Raw genomic sequence first — 21146 nt, forward strand, 5'->3', positions numbered from 1 at the left:
GATCACATCTGAACATTCGGCTGCTCCCCCTTGACATTTGCTGCCATAACTTAACATTTGTTCCACCATGTGTTGCCGGTCAGTAACTCCTGGCAGGAGGTGTCCGTCTTGTTCACTGTTTGCATTTCCCTTTTTATTCCCACTGCTGCCACTGCCAGCTGTTGTGCTGGTTGCTCACAACTGCAAAAGAATCTGTTGGCCTGTCTAAACAGGAACTGTCAATGTTCCACCCTACCCTTCTGCATCTCTAATGGTGAGAGGAAACCTGCCACAAAGAAAGCAGCCTGAGATGAACCGAAGGGAATTTGAGGTTTTTAAAAAATCATATAAAAAAAGAGATGATCATGGAGAGGCTTGGAGGAATGTGATCATCCCCCCCACAGCTCCTTATGCTTACTGCCAACACCATGAAAGCGCTCCAAATAATGTTGTGGGGAATGCTGTGATACCCACATGCAATGCAGGTCATCTTCTCTTCATACAGCCTGGCATTTGGAAGACTTATTGCATCAGCAAAGACAGCCAAGAGTGAATAATCTCTACCAAAATAGGTGTAAAGCTATGTTAGCGCTTCCATGCTGGTTGCACCGGCATTTTCTGGTGTTGATCCAAGCTCAGCTATTCAAAAAAAGGAATTAAGGGCCTTCTTCCTTTAAGTTCTCTTGCCAGGTTTATGGTTCTACCTACTAGGCTCACACCATTGGTGATAGTGATCTTGCCCATGGAAGATCTCTGCTTAGACTTTATCTTTGCTGAAATCCTTGTGTGTCCTGTTGCAATGCCTGCCTTAGGATAGTCTCGAGTTCCTTTGCTCAAAAAAGACCCAAACTTTTCAAACCTGTTTGCTGTTCCCCATGAGAATGGAAACATTTTACCCATCCTCGGCTTTTCTGGCATCCTTTAAGCTTCACAATAGCTCACTTTTTTCTCCTCCTCCAAAACTCAGTGCAAACTTAGCTCACCTCCTGGCAGCTCCCGCAGCCTTGGCCTGCTCCAATGTGCTCTCCAAAGATAAAATTCCTCTTTTATTTCGCTTGTTTCATCTCTCTGGAATCCTGTCCTCCCTTCCTATCTGCTTTGAGCCTCCAAGTCTCTCAACATCCTTAAATCTCACCTTCAAAACCTTCCTTTATGGTTTAACTTACAGCCGCCTGTGACATTAGACTGGGTATAGTGCGTGTGACGTGAAAACGTTCTGTATAAAAATAAGCTGTGGTGTAATTGCCTCAGAGCCCCACAGTGGGGGAAAAAAAAGGAGATGAAACCAGAACCAAATCACGCAAAGTACTGTAGATAACAGACTCCATAGCTGACTGTGCAGGGCAGAAGTGGTGACCAGCAAGGATGATGTACAGACCCCACACAAGAGAAACGCGCTGACAGGAAACCTTTTCCTCCACGGGTTTGGACCTCCCCCACGGCAGAGGGGGTGGCAGCAGGCAGCTACACAGGATTTATATAGCAAGATGAGTTTATCTGTGGGGGGGAGAGGGTTGATAGGGATGTGGGGTATGACGGGGCGTCGTGTGAGGGGGTGATCTCCTCACGGGTTACCCCAGGCCCGTGGGCGATCTCCCCCTCTACCAGGGCACCAGCCGGGCTCCCTGCCCGCCTTAGAGCTCGCCCGTTCAACCCGCCCGGTGCCGGCGGCAGCCGCCCGCCCGCCCGCTCCCGGCCCTGCGTTCGCCTCAGGTCATTCTCGGTGTGTGTGTGGTAGAACGGATGACAGGCCGCTGCCCCTTTAAATAGCATTTAGTGGTTCACGTCGCCGCCGTCTCCTTGTAATAATTAGTCGCGGGCCGTAGCTCCGCCTCTGCGCGGCCTCCCTTCCTGTGCTCCGCCAATCAGCGCCCGACCGCGTCACTCCGAGGGCAGCGAAACACGGAGAAAAGGAAAAAAAAGTTTGGTGAGGAGCGGTCGGGGCCCGGTGCAGCGGGCGGGCGGCGGCGGGGCGCGGCGGGCCCGGCGGCAGGTGAGGGGAGAGGAGCCGCGCTGGGGGCCGGCGGGCGGAGCGGCTGCGGGCCGGCGGCCCCGTTCTGCCGCGGGGCAGGTGGGGCGGCGGCCGCCTGCTCGCCCATGGGGAGCGGCGGGGGGTGAGGGCTGGGGCAAGGGCTCTCCTCGCACTCCTGTCTCGCTCCGCTGACCCGCTCACCCGGCGGGCTCCGGGCCGCGGGGCGGCTGAGAGGCCGGGCCGGGCGCAGGGCCCGGGGGCTCCGTTTCTGCCTTTTTTGGTCGTTCCTTCCTCCTCCCCGCACCCCCCCCCGCCGCGCAGCTCCGCGCTGCGTGCGCAGGAGCCATCTCGGGGCAGCGGTGTTTGTACTCGTGTCCTTGGGTGGAAGGCGAGAGGCGGCCGGGCGGCCCGCGGCGCACCACCAGCCCTGCAGCCGGCCCGGCACCGCGGTCATTTGAGCGTGGCCGGTGGGGAGCCGGCGGCGAGGCCTCCCCGGCCGGTGGGTCCCTGAGCTGCTGCGGGGGATCGCGCTTGAACTGGTAGCGGTGCCCTGCAAGTGACGAGGGCTTCCCCCCGGCTCTTGCCGGGGCCTTCTCCCCGGATTGGGGCTGTTGGAGGCTGCAGTCGGGGCATGTGTTTCTGCTCCTCGGATAAGTTCAGTGCAGCGGTTTTGGCTGGGTTGGGGACGTGATTATTTAGGCAGCAACATGCAGTTTGTGTTGTGGCACCCTTCCCCTTAAACCAAGGGTTTAAGCCTACAGCAGGTTGTCATCTTTTTGAGTTTTATTGCACGAGAAGTTTCTGTTGTTCCTGTATTCACCCCTGTGGAAGTTTAGTCAAGCTTCTACACTCTACAATAAAGCCTGGCGTGATAGATAAGGGGCGTGAATATCCACTCGCGTTTCCACAGGATAGTAGGATGGAGGATCTTGAAAAAGAACTAAGTATTTTCCTTCCAGTAACAACAGCAAAATACAGACGCTTCCACCAAATGTGCTAATGTAATGTGGAGGCATTTGGCCAAACTGATAGTAGCTACTTCTACCCCCATGTGGACTGACTTAAAGTGCACCGTTGTGTTCTGAAGTCCATTCCCTGGGTGTTTGTCCAGCCTTGCCCTGTAATAGGTGCCATTGCGTAAGGGTTATGGGTAGTAAAGAATATGTAAGGTTTCCTTCATTCTTGTATGGATCTTATGGGCACATCTTAACTGTGCCAAGCTATGCTGAAGAGAGAAGGGTGCAGCTTGGTAAACTGCCCTATGGACTTCACGGGGGTGTGGAAATCAAGAAGAAACTGTTCTCTTCCTCCTCTTGCTTGTCTGATGTCACCTTAAATAATTTCTTTGATAGAGTGCTAATCCTGTTCTGAACTGTGGATGGAAGCTCAACAACTGAGGAAACAAATCTGTCAGTTCCTTCCTTAGTCTCTTTTCTGTCTCTCCTTTAACTTTTATAGCTTTGCTCTTTGAATTCTGCCTGATTTGTTTATCTAGTGCTGAGGTATTGACACCTGTTCTTTATATTAATCACTTCACCCAGAACAAGGGCACTGGCTCTTCTCTGATCTGCCATATATTCAGGCCAAAATAAGTGTGTGTTAGGATGATTTCTGTTGCTTATGATACTGAATATCAAAGCCTGTGATCTATCAGTGGCCCAATTCCGTGGGTTTACTACTTTACAGTTAGAGCAGAACAAATTCTTCACTTCTGAAGAAACCATCTCCTGTGTATTTTATAGGATACCTCTTAAAATACTTTTTTGTCTTTTAACATGATTCATAGTTTTATAATAATAGATTAAAATAAATTTACTCCCTGACTAATCATGAATTTATGGCAGAAATGAACAACATTGTATGTTGTGTAATACACTTGTGAGAGTGTGATCTGAGAATGCAAGTTTTCATTTCAACTCCTTATTACTTTAGGGCCTCAGATGGCACATTCAAAACCTTATACAAATAGCTTGAAAGAGATAGTGGCAAGTTATCAGAGGGAGAGTAGCATTAACGCAAACTACTGAAAAGTTGCTATGGTTACAGATAAAGGTAATCCCTGTTCCTGTGAAAGTGTCCTTTTGTAGCAGCTATATTAATCAGTCTGATTTCTGAGAGAGTTGTAAGTATGCAAACTTCTGGCTCCATTTTCTTGGCAGCTAATAGCTATGCAGCTATTCTTCTGAAGTTTTCTAAATAGTGAATGGGTTATGACTTGCATTCAAGATACTTAAAGTACAAAGAGTATAGATTACACATAAATGTAGTTGGACCATGCTAAATTCAATGAAAACTTCAGTATGCTTTTTCTTTTCCCTTCCACTCGAGGTATCTGATATCAAGGCAAAGTCTTTTAAAATGCCTAGATACCTTCTCAAGAACTCTGACTGAGGCAAGTCTATCTATTACTGGAGGCTTTGGTGGTGTAGCTGTACAAGATATAATTCCATGTCCTGATTTAAAAAACCCTCAAACATAACAACAGATAAAGAAATAATTGAACACACACCCCAAACAAAAAAAAAAAAAAACACTACCAAAAAACCAATCTTGAAACCAAACCAGCATGGCAACTGTTGAGAGCAATTGAGACCTGCTATGGATGTGCAGCTTTATAAGCCAGGAGTTAACAGGGAAGGGGGGAAGGAATGATTCTCTTAGTGACTCATTCTGTGTATTAAAGGAGGCAGTTGGAATTCAACACGTGGATGAACTTTCAAGTTCCTGGGGTGGCTAAGCTTTGGGTGGTTTGAAGGAGCTGCTAAGATTTACAGGGGAATGTGTTTGTCTGATGCATCTGTACTGCTGTCCAGACAACTAACCAGTCCCCTCTGATGAAGACCCAGTATTTACCACATGCACATCTTTTGTTGTTTCCAGATTTGATTATTGCAGTACAGCAGCATATCTTGGATTGAAAGCAGCAAGAGGAAATCTCCAAGTTCTTCAAGACTACTGGAATCTCATCTCTCTGGTATGTTGTTCTCTCTAGACTCCTGGAATAGCAAGCTGAATTCTTTGTATGCAAGGGCCCCCTTAGTTACTTCTAGGAAGTCTGAAGTGTCTAGGATCTTGGCTTTTTATCAGCAACTTCATTCTTGGGAATGAATGTGTTATGTATTGCTGGGGTTGTGTATGAGATTGATTTTGGTAATAATGCTTGTAGTGGCACAATGAATCTGTCAGCTCTGGAACCTTCAGTGAACATACACTCTGAACTTGTTTTCATCTTACTGATCCAGCCTGAAAATCCCAGGTACTTTTGCAGACTTTAAAAACTACAGTCAAGTTGGAAAGTCGGTTGCTAATTGACTTCCTAGAGAATGCCCACTGGTGTATTGAAGATACATGAAAATGTTTCTTCCATCACACAGGGAATTTTCTCCCGCTGTCCTTAAGTAAACATGGCGCTCATGAAGTCTGTGTTGTGTTTAGCTTTGATTTAAAAAATGATTACTAATGTCTCAGTCATTTCTGAAATGCCCAAGTTCTGAAATTGCTACATATGTAATACAGCAAGTTTGAGGACTATTGTTTATAAACAGGATTGCAGGATCTGAGGGTATGAAAGGAATGGGAAGCTAAACATTACTTTTAAGGCTGGCTCTAATAATAAAAAAGCTGAAAGAGCTATAATTGTTTAAAAATAAAAGCTTCATTACATGTTGTCTTGCTGACATAACTGACAACCAGAGGGTAAAGTCCTTTTCTACAATGCAAGTTCAGTATGTGTGTGCAGCAGTTCAGTTGCTTTGCTACTTATTAACGTGTACAGAATCCAGGAGGTGCAGTGTATTTTAAGACTGTGAAAAACAGGTGCAGAATGTGAGGAAAGCTGTTGTGCTTCACACTGATCTGTTGGGAACAAGGCAGCCAGTAACCATTTCTTCATCTAATCCCTGAACAGCCATCACATGTACCTTTTGATCGCTACTATTCTGGTCTCTGAACTGGTGACTGGAAGATAAAAGGCTCTGTTCTTGATCTCTTGAGCTGTTGAGTCCTCCAAACTTGCTGTCTTCTCTATGTGTAAGATTGTAGAACAAATGGCCTTTTTGCTGTTCCATGATTACAGCAGTCAAATGAGAGTCGGGTGCTTTCTGTTGTTACTGTCAGTGCAAAGTTTGGTGGCAGCAAACTAAAGCTTTCCAATGCTGGTGTCAAAACTGCCCTGCTTAATGGACTTGCAGCTGCAATCTGCTGTTTTGGAGTGTTTTTCTGCGTTGTCACAGATGTTGTAAGAGCCGCAAAGCCGTAACTGGACTTTAAGATGGTGCCTCTGCATTTTCTTCAAAATGTGTATTCACAGGGAAAACAGGTTGCTTATGTACAGAAATTGAGCTTATAAATTAGGCTTCTAAATATCTAGTTTCACTAGGCCCCGTTCAGCATGGGATAATAACCTTGAATAGCAATTTTTTGTCTGGATTTCCAGCATCTACAGACATGTTTACCTGTGATTTGTAGTGCAGTGAGGCAGGTTCAGCTGTGAACCTCATTTGCATGTCCCACTTCACAGATTTTTGTTAGTCTTCTGTGAGGATAGCAAATTACTCTTGTGGCATTCTTAGTATGATAGTTTTGTGTTGTGCGTGGTTTGTTTTGGTTTGGGTTTTTTGCTTTAAATGACAGATGAGGTAAGCAAATCTAGGAGGTCAGTGTTGAATAGGGGAGAATCTGCTTTGCCATTCCCCTTATGCTCTGGGTAAACCCTGCTCTTGCTTATCAGAAGCTGGCCAAACTTCTGCCAGAGCAGTGACTCCGAGACAGATGGAAAGGTCTGATGAGCACCGGAGTTGGCCAGACTATGTGGCTGGGGGGGAAATTAGGTGAGAAAAAGGAATGAAACTTCTCACTTGTAGTGATAAGGAGCTGCTAGTTGCCTGTGTAACAGAAGCAAGAGCTGAAATGTGGCCTGGTTGGTGATAAACATTACTTTTCATCACTGTTGCAGTTACAAGGTGGCTAGATGTCTGTGGTAGCATACAGAGCTGGGGAATTTTGGGGTAATGTGTCTGGTTTGGGTTTATATTTTTCTTCCCCTTTTGAAAGTACTTAAACAATAATGCTGACTTTAGGCTTGTCATGGCCTCTTCTAGCATTAGGTGGCTTGATTGATAAGACTTTTGACTTCTGCTGTTGTTTTTATGGGCCTAAATTTAATGTGTTTTAAACTTGAAGCATTTCAAGATTGATTACTGAAATGCTTAGAGGGTGTTTTACTGGTATTATTTGCATGAACTGTTTTCTTGGGTTTGATTGCTCAGATGATGTTTGGTCAAAAAACGTGTCATGTAAATATGACCTCAGAGTTATCCTCAGGGGACCCGGTTAACTTCTAGTCTACTGACTCATGCAGGGCACTGAATTCAGGTGTAAAGGTTTTAAGGTCTGTTTCTCTCAGGTTGTATTTTAGGTTCTGTACGGGAAGTTATGCAAATTTTGATAACTCCATTTGTGTAGTGTTTACTACTTAGTAACTTAAAACTGCATGAGCTGCTGCTTTTCAGTCCTATTTGGATTTGTGGTGTGATAGATTGCTCTAAAATAGAAGGTAGCACTACATGTGCTTTTTGACTGTTTTAGAAGAATTAAATGTCCTTCCAGAAGGTGTGTTTTATGCTCTGTTGGTGCATGCATCACAGCTCAGGGGAGTACTTTGCTGTAAATATTTTCCCTGGTGCTGGGTGGTATTTGCAGTAAAGCAGATTTGCTAAAATGTCTTGGGCTTGATCAGTCAGGAATAGGAAAGTTACAACAGATACTCATTTTGTGGTACAGGCAGAAGGTGAAGTAAGGGAAGGCAGGCTGCTCCAGCACTGGAAGAGGAAAGTGGGAAGAACTAAGAGGAGTTTACCCCTTCTGCCCCTGCACAGTACAAACTGAACCCAAGTATGCTTACACTGAGTGCTGCATCTTCCCCTAGATTTATATCTTTAATTCTTTTAAACATGCGACAGTGCTTTATACAAGGCAGCCTTGCTGTGCAGGTAAGTGGTGTGTAACCATTATGATACTTGCGGTGGGTGCAGGGGGAACACTGGCGGTGTTTTGCCTCTTCCCCAGTGTGCTTGTTTGGAATGGGACAAGGTGTCACATCTGCACCTGTGAAATATTTATTAAGCGTTGTTTTGGTTTTACTCTTCCTGCATGTTCCAGACTTTTCACTTGATAGATGGGTGGAGAACTACATCAGTGTTTGTTATTGGAAAAAAAGATTTTTCACCTAAACAACAGGTTTTTGTGTAGTGCTGGGAGGAAGTTATGCTGTGAGAAACGCTCTGGATTGTGAGAATCTGAACAGGGTCTTGCAAATGTGTTAAGTCGAGTGAAGCTTGAATAAGCACAAAAAGTTTCTGGCAGAGCTATGGTACCTTGTGAGATGGAGACGGTCGCTTCCTGCGGAGCTCCTCTTGTGCTGACTCACGCTTTCAATTGAAACAAGCCTTGGGAACGGGCATCCCCACGTATTTTTAGCCAGGGTTACTAATTGATGTAGTGTGCCCGGCTTCGCGGGGTAACTCCAGTCACTCTCTAAGAGTGGATGGGCTCAAACCCCACGTCTAATTTACCTCGTAAGTAGAGTAAGCCGCAGTTGTGTAACTGCAGGGGGTGAAGCATTTCCACTTCGCTCGCCTGCTCTCCTCACCCCAACCCATCCGGCCTGAGATCAGCGTGCAGGGTAGGGGTGGGTGCCCGCAGGGACCGGTGCTGCCGCTCGCAGGGGCACTCTCCGGAGCTGGCTCGGGGCGACGCGTCGCCAGAGGTTGTAGTTTGTCACAGCCCGGAGCGGGGTCCTGTCCCTTTAAGAACCCGCTCGCCCAGGGTGTTCTAACCCGCCCAGCCTAACCTGCTAGCAAGGAAAAGTTCTTTAAATAATGGATACGCCGCTCCGCCAATCGTGGAGCGGAGCATGGCTGGTGGGGCGGGGCTTTCTCTCCTCGACCAATCGTGGCGGGGGAGGCGGGGCTGAGCGTCCAGGCTAGGTTGCGCCGAAGTGCAGCTCCAAGTGAAGTTAATCTGGGGTGAAGCAAACAGCAAATTGAGGCGATTTCGTGGGTAGGAATTTTCCGGTTCTAATCGTGTCGTGTGGTGTTATTTCGCCCTCCGGGGCAGCGAAGTTCATGTGTGTGGGGCTTTTTCTCCATTGTTTCGCTTTCTAATGATGGCAGGATATTAACATTTATGCAGGGAAGCAGAACAAAAGGGCTCTTTAGACAGGAAATAAGGTGTTGAGAGGTTCAAACTTGACCGAGTTTTCTCATCTGTTGGCTTGCACCCGCTGTTTACGCGTGGAAGGATCGAGTCCTTCCAGCTTGTCTTATGGATAAATGTCAATTCTAAAATAGGGAGGATAATGCTGCTGGTGTGGAGTTACACAATGTTACAGGAAGAGAGCTCGGTTTTAACTCTAACTTCTCTGATTCTGATGAGATTCCGGCTAACTAACGATGACAGCTGCCACGGGATTATTCAGTGATAGCATTTGCTCCAAGTCATTTGTCTAAAATTGTCTTTTGTTGTATCATTGAGGACGGCTGTGCTGTTGTCTGTATGCTTGCTCTTGATGAGATGAATGCCTCGCAGGTCTTTAGCATTTAGAACAAAGATCTGTAAAAACTATGTAGAACACTGCGTTTTTTCTCTTTTTAATCAGTTTTATAGAGTATCTGGGTCTCTCAGAGCCCTGATTACAACTACAGACAGGAGAATTAAGAGTTACTGCTCTGTGTTGCAGCTACAGCCCTTCCAGCAAGGGAAAAAAAGAGGGGGAGGAGATTATTTTCCTTTGGAATTGGTCAATCTCTTTTGAATCCTGTATTGCCCGTTGCTAGCAGGTGTTTTCTTTGAGGGAAAATTTATTTTCAGTTTCTGTACCAAGTTTATTGTAAATTATATATATATATATTTTTTAGGGACCCTTTCTGCATCTGAAGGGTCTCCAGGAACAGGAAAAGTACGATTTGCCACGGGTGGCATGGGATAGAGTGAGAGGGAGGAGAGCAGGAAGTGGCGAGTCAGGAAGCAGGGGGATTTAATGAGAATGGAGACTTTCTTTTAATTGCATCCTTTCTGTATCTTTGACAAGTATGTTGGATGAGGCCATGTACAGAACAGTGCTTTCAGAATGGGAAATGTATTTTCTTCCATACAGACTTTGTTTTTCATAGAAAACACTTGTGTCTATATACATCTGCTCCTGGGAATTGGAAAGAAATACTCACTGGCCTGATACTTGTTGAGTCTGAGGAGTTCGATGGGTTTTCTATCATTTTTCAAGAGGATAGAAGAATGGATGTGAAAACTTAGGAACAATCTTCCAAATGACAGTGGAGAGCAATTGCTTAGACCTCCACTGGATGTAAACAAGTGTGATTATTATTGTATACTTCTTTCTGTTTCACATTGAGCCATTTTGCTTTCTCCCAACAGGCTGGGTATGGATTACTTTTCTGTATGTCAGTGTCTTGTCATGCTGGCATTTTGCCAAGCTTCAGCAGCTTATAGGTCTGAATTACTAATTCACTCTTGCTGGCTTTATCTGTTTATAGCATTTTTTAATGTTCTAGATTGTCTTTAAACCCCAGAAATACTACTTCAGAATGAGCAGTGACTGGATATAGTATTTTAGCTGAGAGGTAGTCCAAATCTTGTGTATCAGGGGAGATATTTAAGACTGGGGTATGTAAGTATTTAAATCCCTGAATTTTGATTAATTTCTTAACTTGCAAGTGCTGCTAGGCCTCGACTTAGTGGCATGGGCAGATGTCTGAGGTGAAGACAAGAAGAATAATATAGTTAGCTGTAATTTCTGTAAGCATATTATGAACATGTGTATTAGACTAACTTAAACAAAAGGAAGCAAATTTCAGTATTTGTGTGCTATTAAATACTACATTTAGCCAAAAGCTGCTTGGAACAGGAAAACAACTGAATACATGAGGCAACTTGGTTCATATTGCTTGATGATTGAGCAGCCATTCTTCTTGGGTCCCCTCCGCCCCCCAACTTGGTTAGGAAAGATATATTATCTGGGACCAATTTTCTTGATTTATTCAACACAGAAGTGTGATGTTCAACTCTCTCAGCACATGTATACAATTCTAATGCAGGCTGTTTGTAGAAAGCAAATCTGCCCTAAAGGATAAACACACCACTTTGCTGGCACAGCTGTACAACTTCTGTATTCAGGCTATAGCAAATGTTTCTTGCCTGCATTCAGAGCTGTCGCTGGCAGGACCTGTGTTGTCCCCGCATGACGATTGGTTGTTCCAGCACTTCTTGTTCATAAAACCTTCTCCTGCACATGCTCCATCTGCAGATCTTAAACACTGTGAATATGTTGTGTGCTGTGGGATTTATGTGTCTGCTTTTTGTGCCAGGATAGAATATACATCTCTGTGAATACGAGACTCTTAGAAGGCGTTGTAAACCTATGTGCAAAATGCAGAAACAAATTTGATCTCCCTAGTTTGAGGCAATAGGAATCTGTGATCCACTGACTGTTGGTGGCACTTTCTAGAGTCATGACGTGGGGTGGTGCACCATGTGCTGTGTTCGTAACCCTGTGCTTTGGTACTGTTTAATACTACTTGGAGAAGGCTGCATGCCTCTCCCATGGAATGATCTCTGTGAAACGTGCCTGGAGCCTTAGGGAGGGCAGGCATCCATCCTGTGAGCTGTGACATAGGCTGCAGCTCCCTGCTTGCCTGAGAGCCCTCTGCTACACACAGGGGGCCTCCTGCCACTCTTCCTGCAGAGTGGGTCGTGTGAGCACTGGAGGCAAAGCCAATAGGCTGGCTTAAATAATTTTAATTAGTGGCTCTAGCCAACCCAACTGGCTCTTTTCTTCCTCTCTTCCTCCCCCTATTCCCCAAGTGGTTTAGTGATCATTTCTGCTAATTGCTGTGTGCCCAAGGCAGAAGGGAGTGGGGGAGAGGAGTAATGTCATCTTGGAGAGTTTCAGCTATATCCAAAAAGGGACATCTGCCCATAGTTGTAGATGTGGGGTTAGGCCCATTAAGTACTTTGCTTGCAGTTTCTAGGAAAGCTGTAGTGAAGGAGTGAGCTCAGGAGCTGCTGATCATGACAGCTTGTTGCAGGGAAGGTTGGTACTGCAGGGATGGCCCTCTCCTGAAGATACAAGGGCTCCTTGCAGAGATAGTTGGCCTCCTGTGGTGTGAAGCGCAGCCTGGGTGGGGCAGATGATTTGGCCAGTGATGTTTACACTGTAATAAGGTTTTGTGAAAATAAGCAGTTAATTACACATGACCTACAAAGGAATAAAAATAGCTTGGATCTCTACTTGCTTTAAAATCCCTTTAACAGAGGCATGAAACACTTGGGATTTTTTAAACCTGCTTGTTTTTTAATTATTATTTTTTTTTTTTACCTTTAGAAATATCAGGAACATTAAGTCTTCCTTCCCTGTTCTTGGTAGATGTCTCACATGTGTCATAAGCTTCTCAGCCCTTAATTGAAGGGGTGGGGTGATGTATTTTTAACAGATCCTTTCTTCCAACTGTGTTTATAGGCCTTTTGAGCTAAATAGATTAGCAAAAACAAAGCTTCTACAGTGCAAAAATATTCTTAATCAAGTTGTGTTTTCTTGCTCATTCTCCAGTTGTTGACAGAAACTGAGTTTTTCATTTGAAAATAACTTTTTTGGCTATTAAGTCATGCATTAAGACAAACTGAATTAAATCCTGACTTAATCCATCTTCTGCTCCATTTATATCAACTCAATCTTCTGAGTATTACTTAGGAAATACTCAAAAAACGAGTGCTTATTTGCCTAAAAAAAGCTCCTTTTTAAGCATTAGCTTTACTAAACTCGCAGCTCTTCCTATAATGTAATCTTGCAGAAGCCAGAACTGTCTCCATGCTAAAGACCACCCCTGATCAGCCATTCTGCCCTGTCAGGGTGTATTTATATCACAGGACTCTAACCTTCAGGATATGGTATTTGTCAGTCTGAAATATAATAATGCTGTATCTGGAGAACTAAACTATAAACAGTGTGGCTGACTTGGCAGGTCCTGGCTACCACCTGAGCAGTGTAACTAGCCCAGGGTTTAAGACAACACTACACTGGTGTGTCTTGTGGTTCATGATGCTAATGCATTTTTAGCTATGTGAAGGATTAGGAAAACAAATACAAACATTGGAGGGGGAGCTTAATAGCAGTATTTTTGAGGATAGAAGTGAAGTGCTTTCAGCTTGTTTAAACATTTTGCATTGGATGTGCTGTTTTAAAACAAGGACTGAAGATTTCACCATTAACTTGAGCAAGGCAGGCGGTTTGTGTGTGTGCACCACTGAATATAATTGGTCTGATGAAAGAAGGATATTGCATGGGGAATGCAGACATGTTCCACTTGAAGTTTTGAATTGTATTTGCAGATAAGAGGCAAGAGAGACCTACTGATTCTGCAGGCAAAAATATAGGATTTCAGTACGTAATTTGGACATATTCATGCCTTTTTATATACAAAAGGCTGTCTTTGAGTTAGATTTTAAAAGAAAACATTTAAAGAGTTGTTGATAGTGCTGTTTTGAGGATGGGGTAACAGGAGAGATAGGAGAGTGCTGAGGAGGTTTAAATTGTTTCTCTGTTATCCCCTGAATGAATTTAACATGTTTTTTGTAAAAACCATATCTAGAATCAAGGCCTTAATGCAGTGTTATGTTACCACAAAGCGGAATGTTTTCTGTGCCAGCAGAATGACCTTGTATTGGAATCTGCACCATTATCAAGGTAGGGGCAAAAGAAGTGGCTGTATTTGAGTGTTAAACTGAAGCTTTTGGAGACGGTTCTTCCTGCCTAGTTCCTTCAGAATTGGGTAAGAAGCTTGAGGTAGCTTTTGTTGCTGTTACAGGAATATTTTCCAAGTGAACTTCACCAGACTTGTGTTGGGATTGTGCTATCCAGGTGGTATGCGAATATGATGCACTAGTGGATGTTGGTGTGTAGTCCTTGAATGAAGTGGTTTTGTAGGTATTAATTAGAATTAGTTATCAAACAAATCCTGTTGTTCTGGTGAAAAGTAATTATTTTAGTGTTTACTGATATCAAAATTACTAATTTACTAAAGAAAAAAAAAGTGGCAATATGGAAGGACTTACTGGGAACATTTTTTAGGGATGAGACTATAGAATTGCTCCATAGGGTTGTTTTGAATATCAAGTGTATTTTCATGGGGTTTGTTTAAAGTATCCTGGGGGAGGAGGAAGGCAGCATTAGTAACAACAGGTCAAGGTAGGTGTATTATTACTTGCATAACAAATTGTCAGCAGAGTGTGACAAACTGTGCAGGGCTGAGACTAGTGCTGAGATCAAGGAGTGTTTGATTTGCTGTGGACTGGCCTGGCAGCCATGTATGAGGGGTATTTTTCTTCCTAAATAAATCTAGTCATACTGGACTTAATGTTTTGAGTGAGACTTGAAATTCTTAAGTGTAGCAGTGAAGTAATTCTCTGGCTTTAAAACATCTGTTGTTAAAAACAACAAAAAAATTTGAATTTGCACTCTGGTCACTTAACTGATTGTATTGTCTTCTTGCATTTGCTTTTTCTTTTGATGTCTATGAAGCTTTTGACTGTTACCTATGGTCTCTTTTATTGCAAGAACTAGTTTGTTATTCTGCAAAGTCATCATGTGACTGATCTGTGGTCTTAAGTTTATACCTAGTCATTCTTTATATAAATAAATCCTGATTAGTTGCTATCCACTTATCCTCCTTTTATCCCCCACTGCACAGTCGGAATGCTTGAAATACCTGTCTGTTCTGAGGAGTACCTCTGTCCTTGCTGCAGCTCTTGACACCTGAATTTCTCAGACTGTCTAGGCCTGACATGAAGAATTTATTGACTCGTCTTTGTATGTCCTGATAGCTTTTTCTGGTGAACTTAAGCAGGGTGGCATATACAGAGTAAAATACATGTTGTAGTGTTGCTGGGTTTGCTTAAGCAGCATTGAGTTAGTTGTTTAAAATGGGAGAGGTTATGCATTAAAATTAGTGATTTTTAGCATAGGGGATACAGATACTGTTCAACAGTAGTGTGAAGCTTTTTGTCCTAACAAAAAGAGTATGAGACAGGAGAGATATCTGTGAGATAGTGTTAAGGCATTGGGCTTTTGTTTTTCAAGCCATACCAAGGACATGGTACGTGTGGAATTAACCTACTATAGTGCAGCAGCTAGATGCCTGTGAATGCATCTTTAGGTCAAGCTGAAGGGCACTGGTCTTGCAGATCTCCCCCTTGTTTCTGACCTTATTCAGTAATAAAAGGGAATATATTGTGCTCTTTTTCTGTTGTTTCCTGGTAGAAGTCCTGTTGGCCAGTGTGAGTGGAATGAGCATTGTGATAGAAAGCCACACCTTGCTGACAGGTGAGGTGCAGTATCTTATGAGCAGGTTGTGTTCCCTCTTCATCCATTCTATACAGGCTTTTATATGCCAAGCACAATAATTGAAGAGAGATCTGGCTTGAATTTTCTGTGTTCGTCTACTTTTCCTTTTATATCATGAATTTTCCTTTATCTAGAAAGTGCTGTTACTCTGTCATGTGTCAATCTGTTCTCAGGCAGAATACAGTCACTATGGCAAGAGGATAAAAAGAGAAGTCAGATCTACTTAAAGAGTTATTATTCAAAAGGCTTCTAAAAATGCAAATTTCTGTTTATGTGGCTTGAGGAACAAGGGGGAAGTCCCATGCGACTACTTAACAGCTTGGCCTTTTTAGACACAAGTCCCTGCCTTAAAGACATTTATGGCTATATTTTTCTATGTAGAATTGTAGAAAACTCTGTACAAAGGTACAATTGTAATAAATGGGGAGATGGTGGCATCCAGCCATGCTATTTTTAGGCTATTGTGCTCTTAACTTGCTGATTTAAGTGTTCTGGACAGTAAGTGGGGGAGATGTTCTACTAGAAATGCATGCTCACATAGCTGAAACTTGTCTGAAAACAGAATGAATAGTAAACCTGATTGTCAGAAAAACAGTTTGCAGAATTGTACCTGGAGTATTAGTAGGTAAAAGGGATGCTCTGGTGATTAAAGCACAGTGTTTGCAATGCAGGCTCTTACTCAAAAGCTGTCAGCTCTGTCTTGTCAGTTGAGAAATTGAAATACACGCAGTCTGTTCTGTATGGGCTTGGGAAAGAAGGATAAAAAAAATTCTGTTCTATGATGGCATTTTTTTTCCCCCACTGCCAGTTGCCCTTAATCAAGTTCTTCCAATAGTTTTTAAGCTTTTCCTTCCATCAGTGTAATGACCTCTCCATCTGAGCAAGTGGTATAGTTTAGGAAACCAGAAAGAAGAGTGTCTCACAGTGTAAATTTGATTGTTCCTTAGCCCCTTATATATTAATCAGACACCGTCTTGGCCAGTTAATGCTGTACAAGTCAACTCTTAATTTTCACTCTGACCTCTTGGTGATATGAGCCTTAGAGCTCAGTTCTGACACTACCTGAGTAGTTTCACATTCCTCCTGCAGCAGAGCTGTAGAGCTGCACCATAAACCAAATACAAGAACCAGTCCAAGCTTTTGAAGAATGAAGCCTTCAAGGTAGATGAGTTCTGGCCCAGCAGCACTGTGGCAGAAGTATCTAAAACTGTGAGTTGCCTGTATCATGGAATCATTGCATAAGTTGCATATAAATGCATATTGGATGCATTTGTATTGGTTGCACTTGCACATTTACACATTGCATTGTTTTGGGCAGTGTAATGTGACAGCTGAGAGGAAACAAAGATGCAAAACTTCATAGTGTGACCAGTTGGTATACTCATATCTTTAGTGAGACTTGACAGTATATTAAAGTGATGGGTAAATACCAGTTGCCCAGCATGGTGGTTGCTGATCAACTGCATAATACTTTCGTATGCTCTGTGCAGTGTCATAGGTTTTAGTATTTAGACATCCAGTAAATTGTTTGGCATCATGTAACCTGGCTTCCCCAGTGACTGAAATAATAATTAAGGAAAAAAAGCCCAACCAACCCAACAATGAAAAACCCTAGAATAGCATTAGGGTTAAAGCAAAGTAGCACCTTTGAGTCCCTTGACTAAATTTAAATGCATTGCAAAAGATGAGGAATGCAGCTTCACCACAGGGAACTTCATACTTATACCTCTTCAGCTGAAAACTTGTCCTTAAATACACTCTTTGTTTGGTCAGGCTTTAGCTTTAGGTTGAGTTCTCCATCAAACCACAGTATGGGTATTGTATAATTTTGAACACTTAAATTAGGCATAGTGCATAATTCTAAATAGAGCAACACATCATGCATGATAATCACAATGTTCTTGGAAGTTAAGTTGAATTCAAGATGCCCCAGCCAGAAATGATGATGATGATCACCTTATTTATTAACAGCCAGGAACCCTGATATTAAAGTAGAACCTCCCTTAGCATTAGGCCCATGTAGAGCTGTAGGATTATAAGCTAATTAAAATTCTACATAGTGCTGTTTATAAAAACAAATTATAATGTGTCTTGTACTTACTGTCAGTTCTCAGCAACAGGTGTTTTGTTAACAAGAAACTGTCTATTTTGGGGACTTGTATTAAAGCGGATTTTATTGCTTCTGAATTTGATATGCTTAAAATAAGTGAAACTTATGCTGTATTGAGGGAAGATTACTTATTCACTGATGCTCAAAAGAAGTGATTACTGAATCTATGCCTATTCTTTCAGTAATTATATGGGTAGTCTTGTGTTTGAATCCTTCTTACAGGTTACTTTTTACCAGTTTGTAAAGCCAAACCTGTTTTAAAACACAGCATCAGAGGTAATCTGTGGATTTGCCCTTCTGCATCCCGTAAACTTTGGTCTGGTATTTTAAGGGAATATAGAGGATTTTAGAATCTCCTGATTCTAATTTTACTCAGCCTCTGATTTCTGCAATGTCCGACTTTAATATGTGATGCTAAAGAAAGTGGAATGTAGCTTTGTCTTGTCTGTTCTAGAGGAGCTTTCTTATCTTTTATAGAGCATTTTAAAAGAAGGCATTTCTGTAATCTGACAGATTTCAAGTAAGCTCTAAATTTATAGGGCTGTGTAGAAATCTGGAGAGCAAATTGATGGTTCCTGTAGTCTTTGGCTTAGGCACCTTAATGCCAAAGTACAGGGAAAAGATAGTGCAAACTCTAGAGAGGAAAGGGCTTCTTGAGCAGTATCTGCAACTAGTGCAGCATGACAGCGGTCCAGCTGTATGTGATGGAGACTGGTTTGTGTGAGTTGATGTAGCAGGCTGCTGACAAACTAGTACTGAGATAGCTTGATTATTGTAATGGGTCTGTCTCCTGAGTCTTTATTCCTCTTGAGCAGAGGCGCCAGAGCAAGTGCTACCTAAAAGTATGCTTTTAGTAGTAGTTGCATGTTCCATCGCAAGTGTAACTTCATGTAAAGTTTCTGTGGCAGCTTCATCACAGAGACAGCCATCTTCCAAAAACAGACCTGCTGAGCCTGTCCGTCTCTAGCTTTAAATCTAGGGTGATCTGGGTGCACTAAACTGAGTAAGTGCAGCTTTGTATTTTGGGAGAAAAACACTTTGGTCTCTCCTCTAGCTTGTTTATGGACATACAGTGCTTTGGGTAGGACAGCATGACCAGTGAGGCAGCTGGCCAGTGTCCTCTCTGCATTCCTTGGATATGCTGCTTAAACTTTTCTCACCATGACCATTTTGGATACCAGTAAAAAAACAGCTTCCCAAAACATGACATGTTCTTTTGTCAAGTTCACTTTTTGTGGTCTGTAATTCACTAAAATTTTCTTCATACAGAACAACTATAGTTGCAGTTTCACTCTCGGTGCTTTTACTGTTTACCTAGTTACCCTTATTGAAGGACCGTGTTGTGTCTTGCTGTAAACAAGCGTGTCTACCTCCAAGGCTTCTTTGCTGCTTTTTCACTTGAACCAAGAAGTGACTTTTGTGATGCGAGTTTGGTTTTGGTTTTTGTTCACTTGCATTCAGTTGACCTCTCCAAAAAGGCAGTTTTGTCAGCTTAGATTTTCTGATAGTCATCACTGAAGAGACAAACTTAGAACATGTGAGTGGTGCTCTTTGTGAAAGCATCTCTGTACTTCTCTGCACTAGAGTTTCTTGGATTAACTGGGGTTGCCTGCACATGTGTTGTGCTGCTGGGGAATAAGAAGTAAATAAAGAGGCTATTAAGTTTAAGAGGAAAAAATGTTTCTTTGAATACCACAAAGTTTGGGTACTGGCATATGAAAGGGCTGAATTGTAGTGGTGCTGCAGTTGGTCTCGAACAATGAAGAAGTTCAAACATACGTGCTTAAATGTACTAACAGTGATAGTCCTTGGCATCTTGAGTTGTATTTTGCTGCTTTAGGCTCAGTGTTAATCCTCCAACATTAAAAATAGGAAAATTCTTGAAGGCTGTATACAGAGTCTGCATTTACTCTTTTGGGTGCTGCGGCAGTTACCATGTGCTCCAGCATGAAGTAGTGGGTATTTCTGCAGAAACCACACCATCATGTAGTGAAAAGCCAGTAGCTCTGTGTGGCAGCTTTCAGTAATTCCAACACTTAGACAAAGCTGTTTGTCTCTACTCTGCCTCTTTGAAATCCCATGTAAACAAAATGTGATTCCTCCTACTAGTCAATAAAATATACCTGTTGCATCATTAGGGTTTTTTTTAGGGTTAAACTTCAGTAAACTTCATGGAATTGCCCCCTTATTTGGTATGGTGACTACACTATAAAGTTTGGAAATAAGAAATTTGCTTATACTGTCGGGTTTTGTTTGTACACTTTAAAGTGGTCACTGCAAGTAATGTAATGTGTTTACATGAGGTGAATGAGAGTTTCTGAGGTACCCTGTTTTACAGCACTTGATCTTTGGTTCTAGTAATCTGTACTTTGCAAAGGCTGAGCATGGCCACAAGTAGTAATTACAAAGTCACATCTATTAATAGTGTATGCAGACAAGCATAGAAAGCTGAATCCTTGTTATCAGTGATCTCCTTGATACCAGTACGGTATCTGTGTCTTTGGTCTTGCCTAGTAAGACTAAAGAGGTTGTATTGAAACGTTCTCTTGTTCCTCATGTGACCTTGAGCACAAGAGCAGACAGCTGTAGTTGGCAATATACATGCGTTAACACTAGGGGCTTTGTCTGTACCAAGTGTTCCTGGGTTGTGTAATGATGTAACGTTGGTAGTATGATACTCTGGCTCAAATTAGTTACGAAAGTTGCTAATGTTCCTTCATAAGGCCTAAACTCTTTTCTGTCCGTCTGCCACTTCTGAGATTGCACTTCCTCTCACATGTGTGGCTCTTTTCCACCGGTGTGATTCTTTCAGTCTTTCTGCCATCTTAAATCGGGGATTTACACTGTACAGAGAATGTACCTTTCTTGAGGGTCCAAATTTTAGTTATATTAATTTCATGTACTGAAGGGTTTAAATTTGCAGACTACTTAGAAATGAAGAAAAAGCTTCCGTAACTCTTTCCATCTTTCTGTAAAGTTTCTGCTGGGAGTGTCTAATGTAAGTGCTTGATTGAAGCCTAAAATAAGTCCACGCATGAAACAAAAATAAAAAGCTGCCCAACAGGAATAGACTGGAACATAAGTAGATATTGAATGACTTAAGTGAATTGAGAAAACATCTTATGTAAGTCTTTGGTCACTGGTGTGAATATTTTGGGTTTGATATTATGTCATTATATAAATTCTACCTTAGTAATTAAAATTGCAACTTAAAACTGTGTTTAGTCGTAAGCCGGAAGAAAACTCGAGGCCTACTGGAATGAATTGGAAGCTTTAAAATGCAGGGGTTCTCTTAGTGCTGAGGAAGTTGGATAACTCCTGTGTTTTGAAAAATGTAGCAGCTGCGTGTTCTGCTGCAGGAACAAAGAGGTCACTGCCCTTACAGATCTGATTGCATAGTTGGTCCTTAACCATATTCACTTTTTTTAACTCAAAGCATTCTGATGAAACTGGGTCAGTGTAACCACACATGTAGCTACGCTGGCAAATCTGAACCAGCTGGAGTGTTTTAGCCAGGGTGAGCTGCAGATGAAATGACATGTCTGACTGCAACGAGCAAGCTGGCCTGAACTGTAATGACTGAGGCCCCTATTCAAATCTGCCAGTTCTTCTTGGCTCCATAGCAAGTTCCTGGGACATGCTAATGCTTTAAAGCAGCTACAAATGACTGC

At 42.7% G+C, this 21146-nt stretch overlaps 1 protein-coding gene across 5 annotated transcripts in view; it reads left to right on the plus strand.

Annotated features, from left to right (window-relative positions):
• Positions 1–1834: 1834 nt before the first annotated feature.
• The window catches only part of ZFAND6 (zinc finger AN1-type containing 6), a 36793-nt gene continuing 17481 nt past the window's right edge, over positions 1835–21146 (plus strand). For 2 of the 5 annotated variants that reach the window (XR_010614728.1, XM_065688830.1), the window contains exons 1-2: positions 1892–1972; positions 4832–4925. The gene's annotated coding sequence lies outside the window, so the exon portion shown is untranslated. Of the gene's footprint in view, positions 1973–2343; positions 2451–4831; positions 4926–8931; positions 9011–21146 lie in introns of those variants that run through there. The other 3 variants (XM_065688831.1, XM_065688832.1, XM_065688833.1) reach the window with 3 other exon arrangements.

This window comes from Lathamus discolor, chromosome 8 (assembly GCF_037157495.1).
Source record: "Lathamus discolor isolate bLatDis1 chromosome 8, bLatDis1.hap1, whole genome shotgun sequence".
Taxonomy (NCBI): Eukaryota; Metazoa; Chordata; class Aves; order Psittaciformes; family Psittacidae; genus Lathamus; species Lathamus discolor.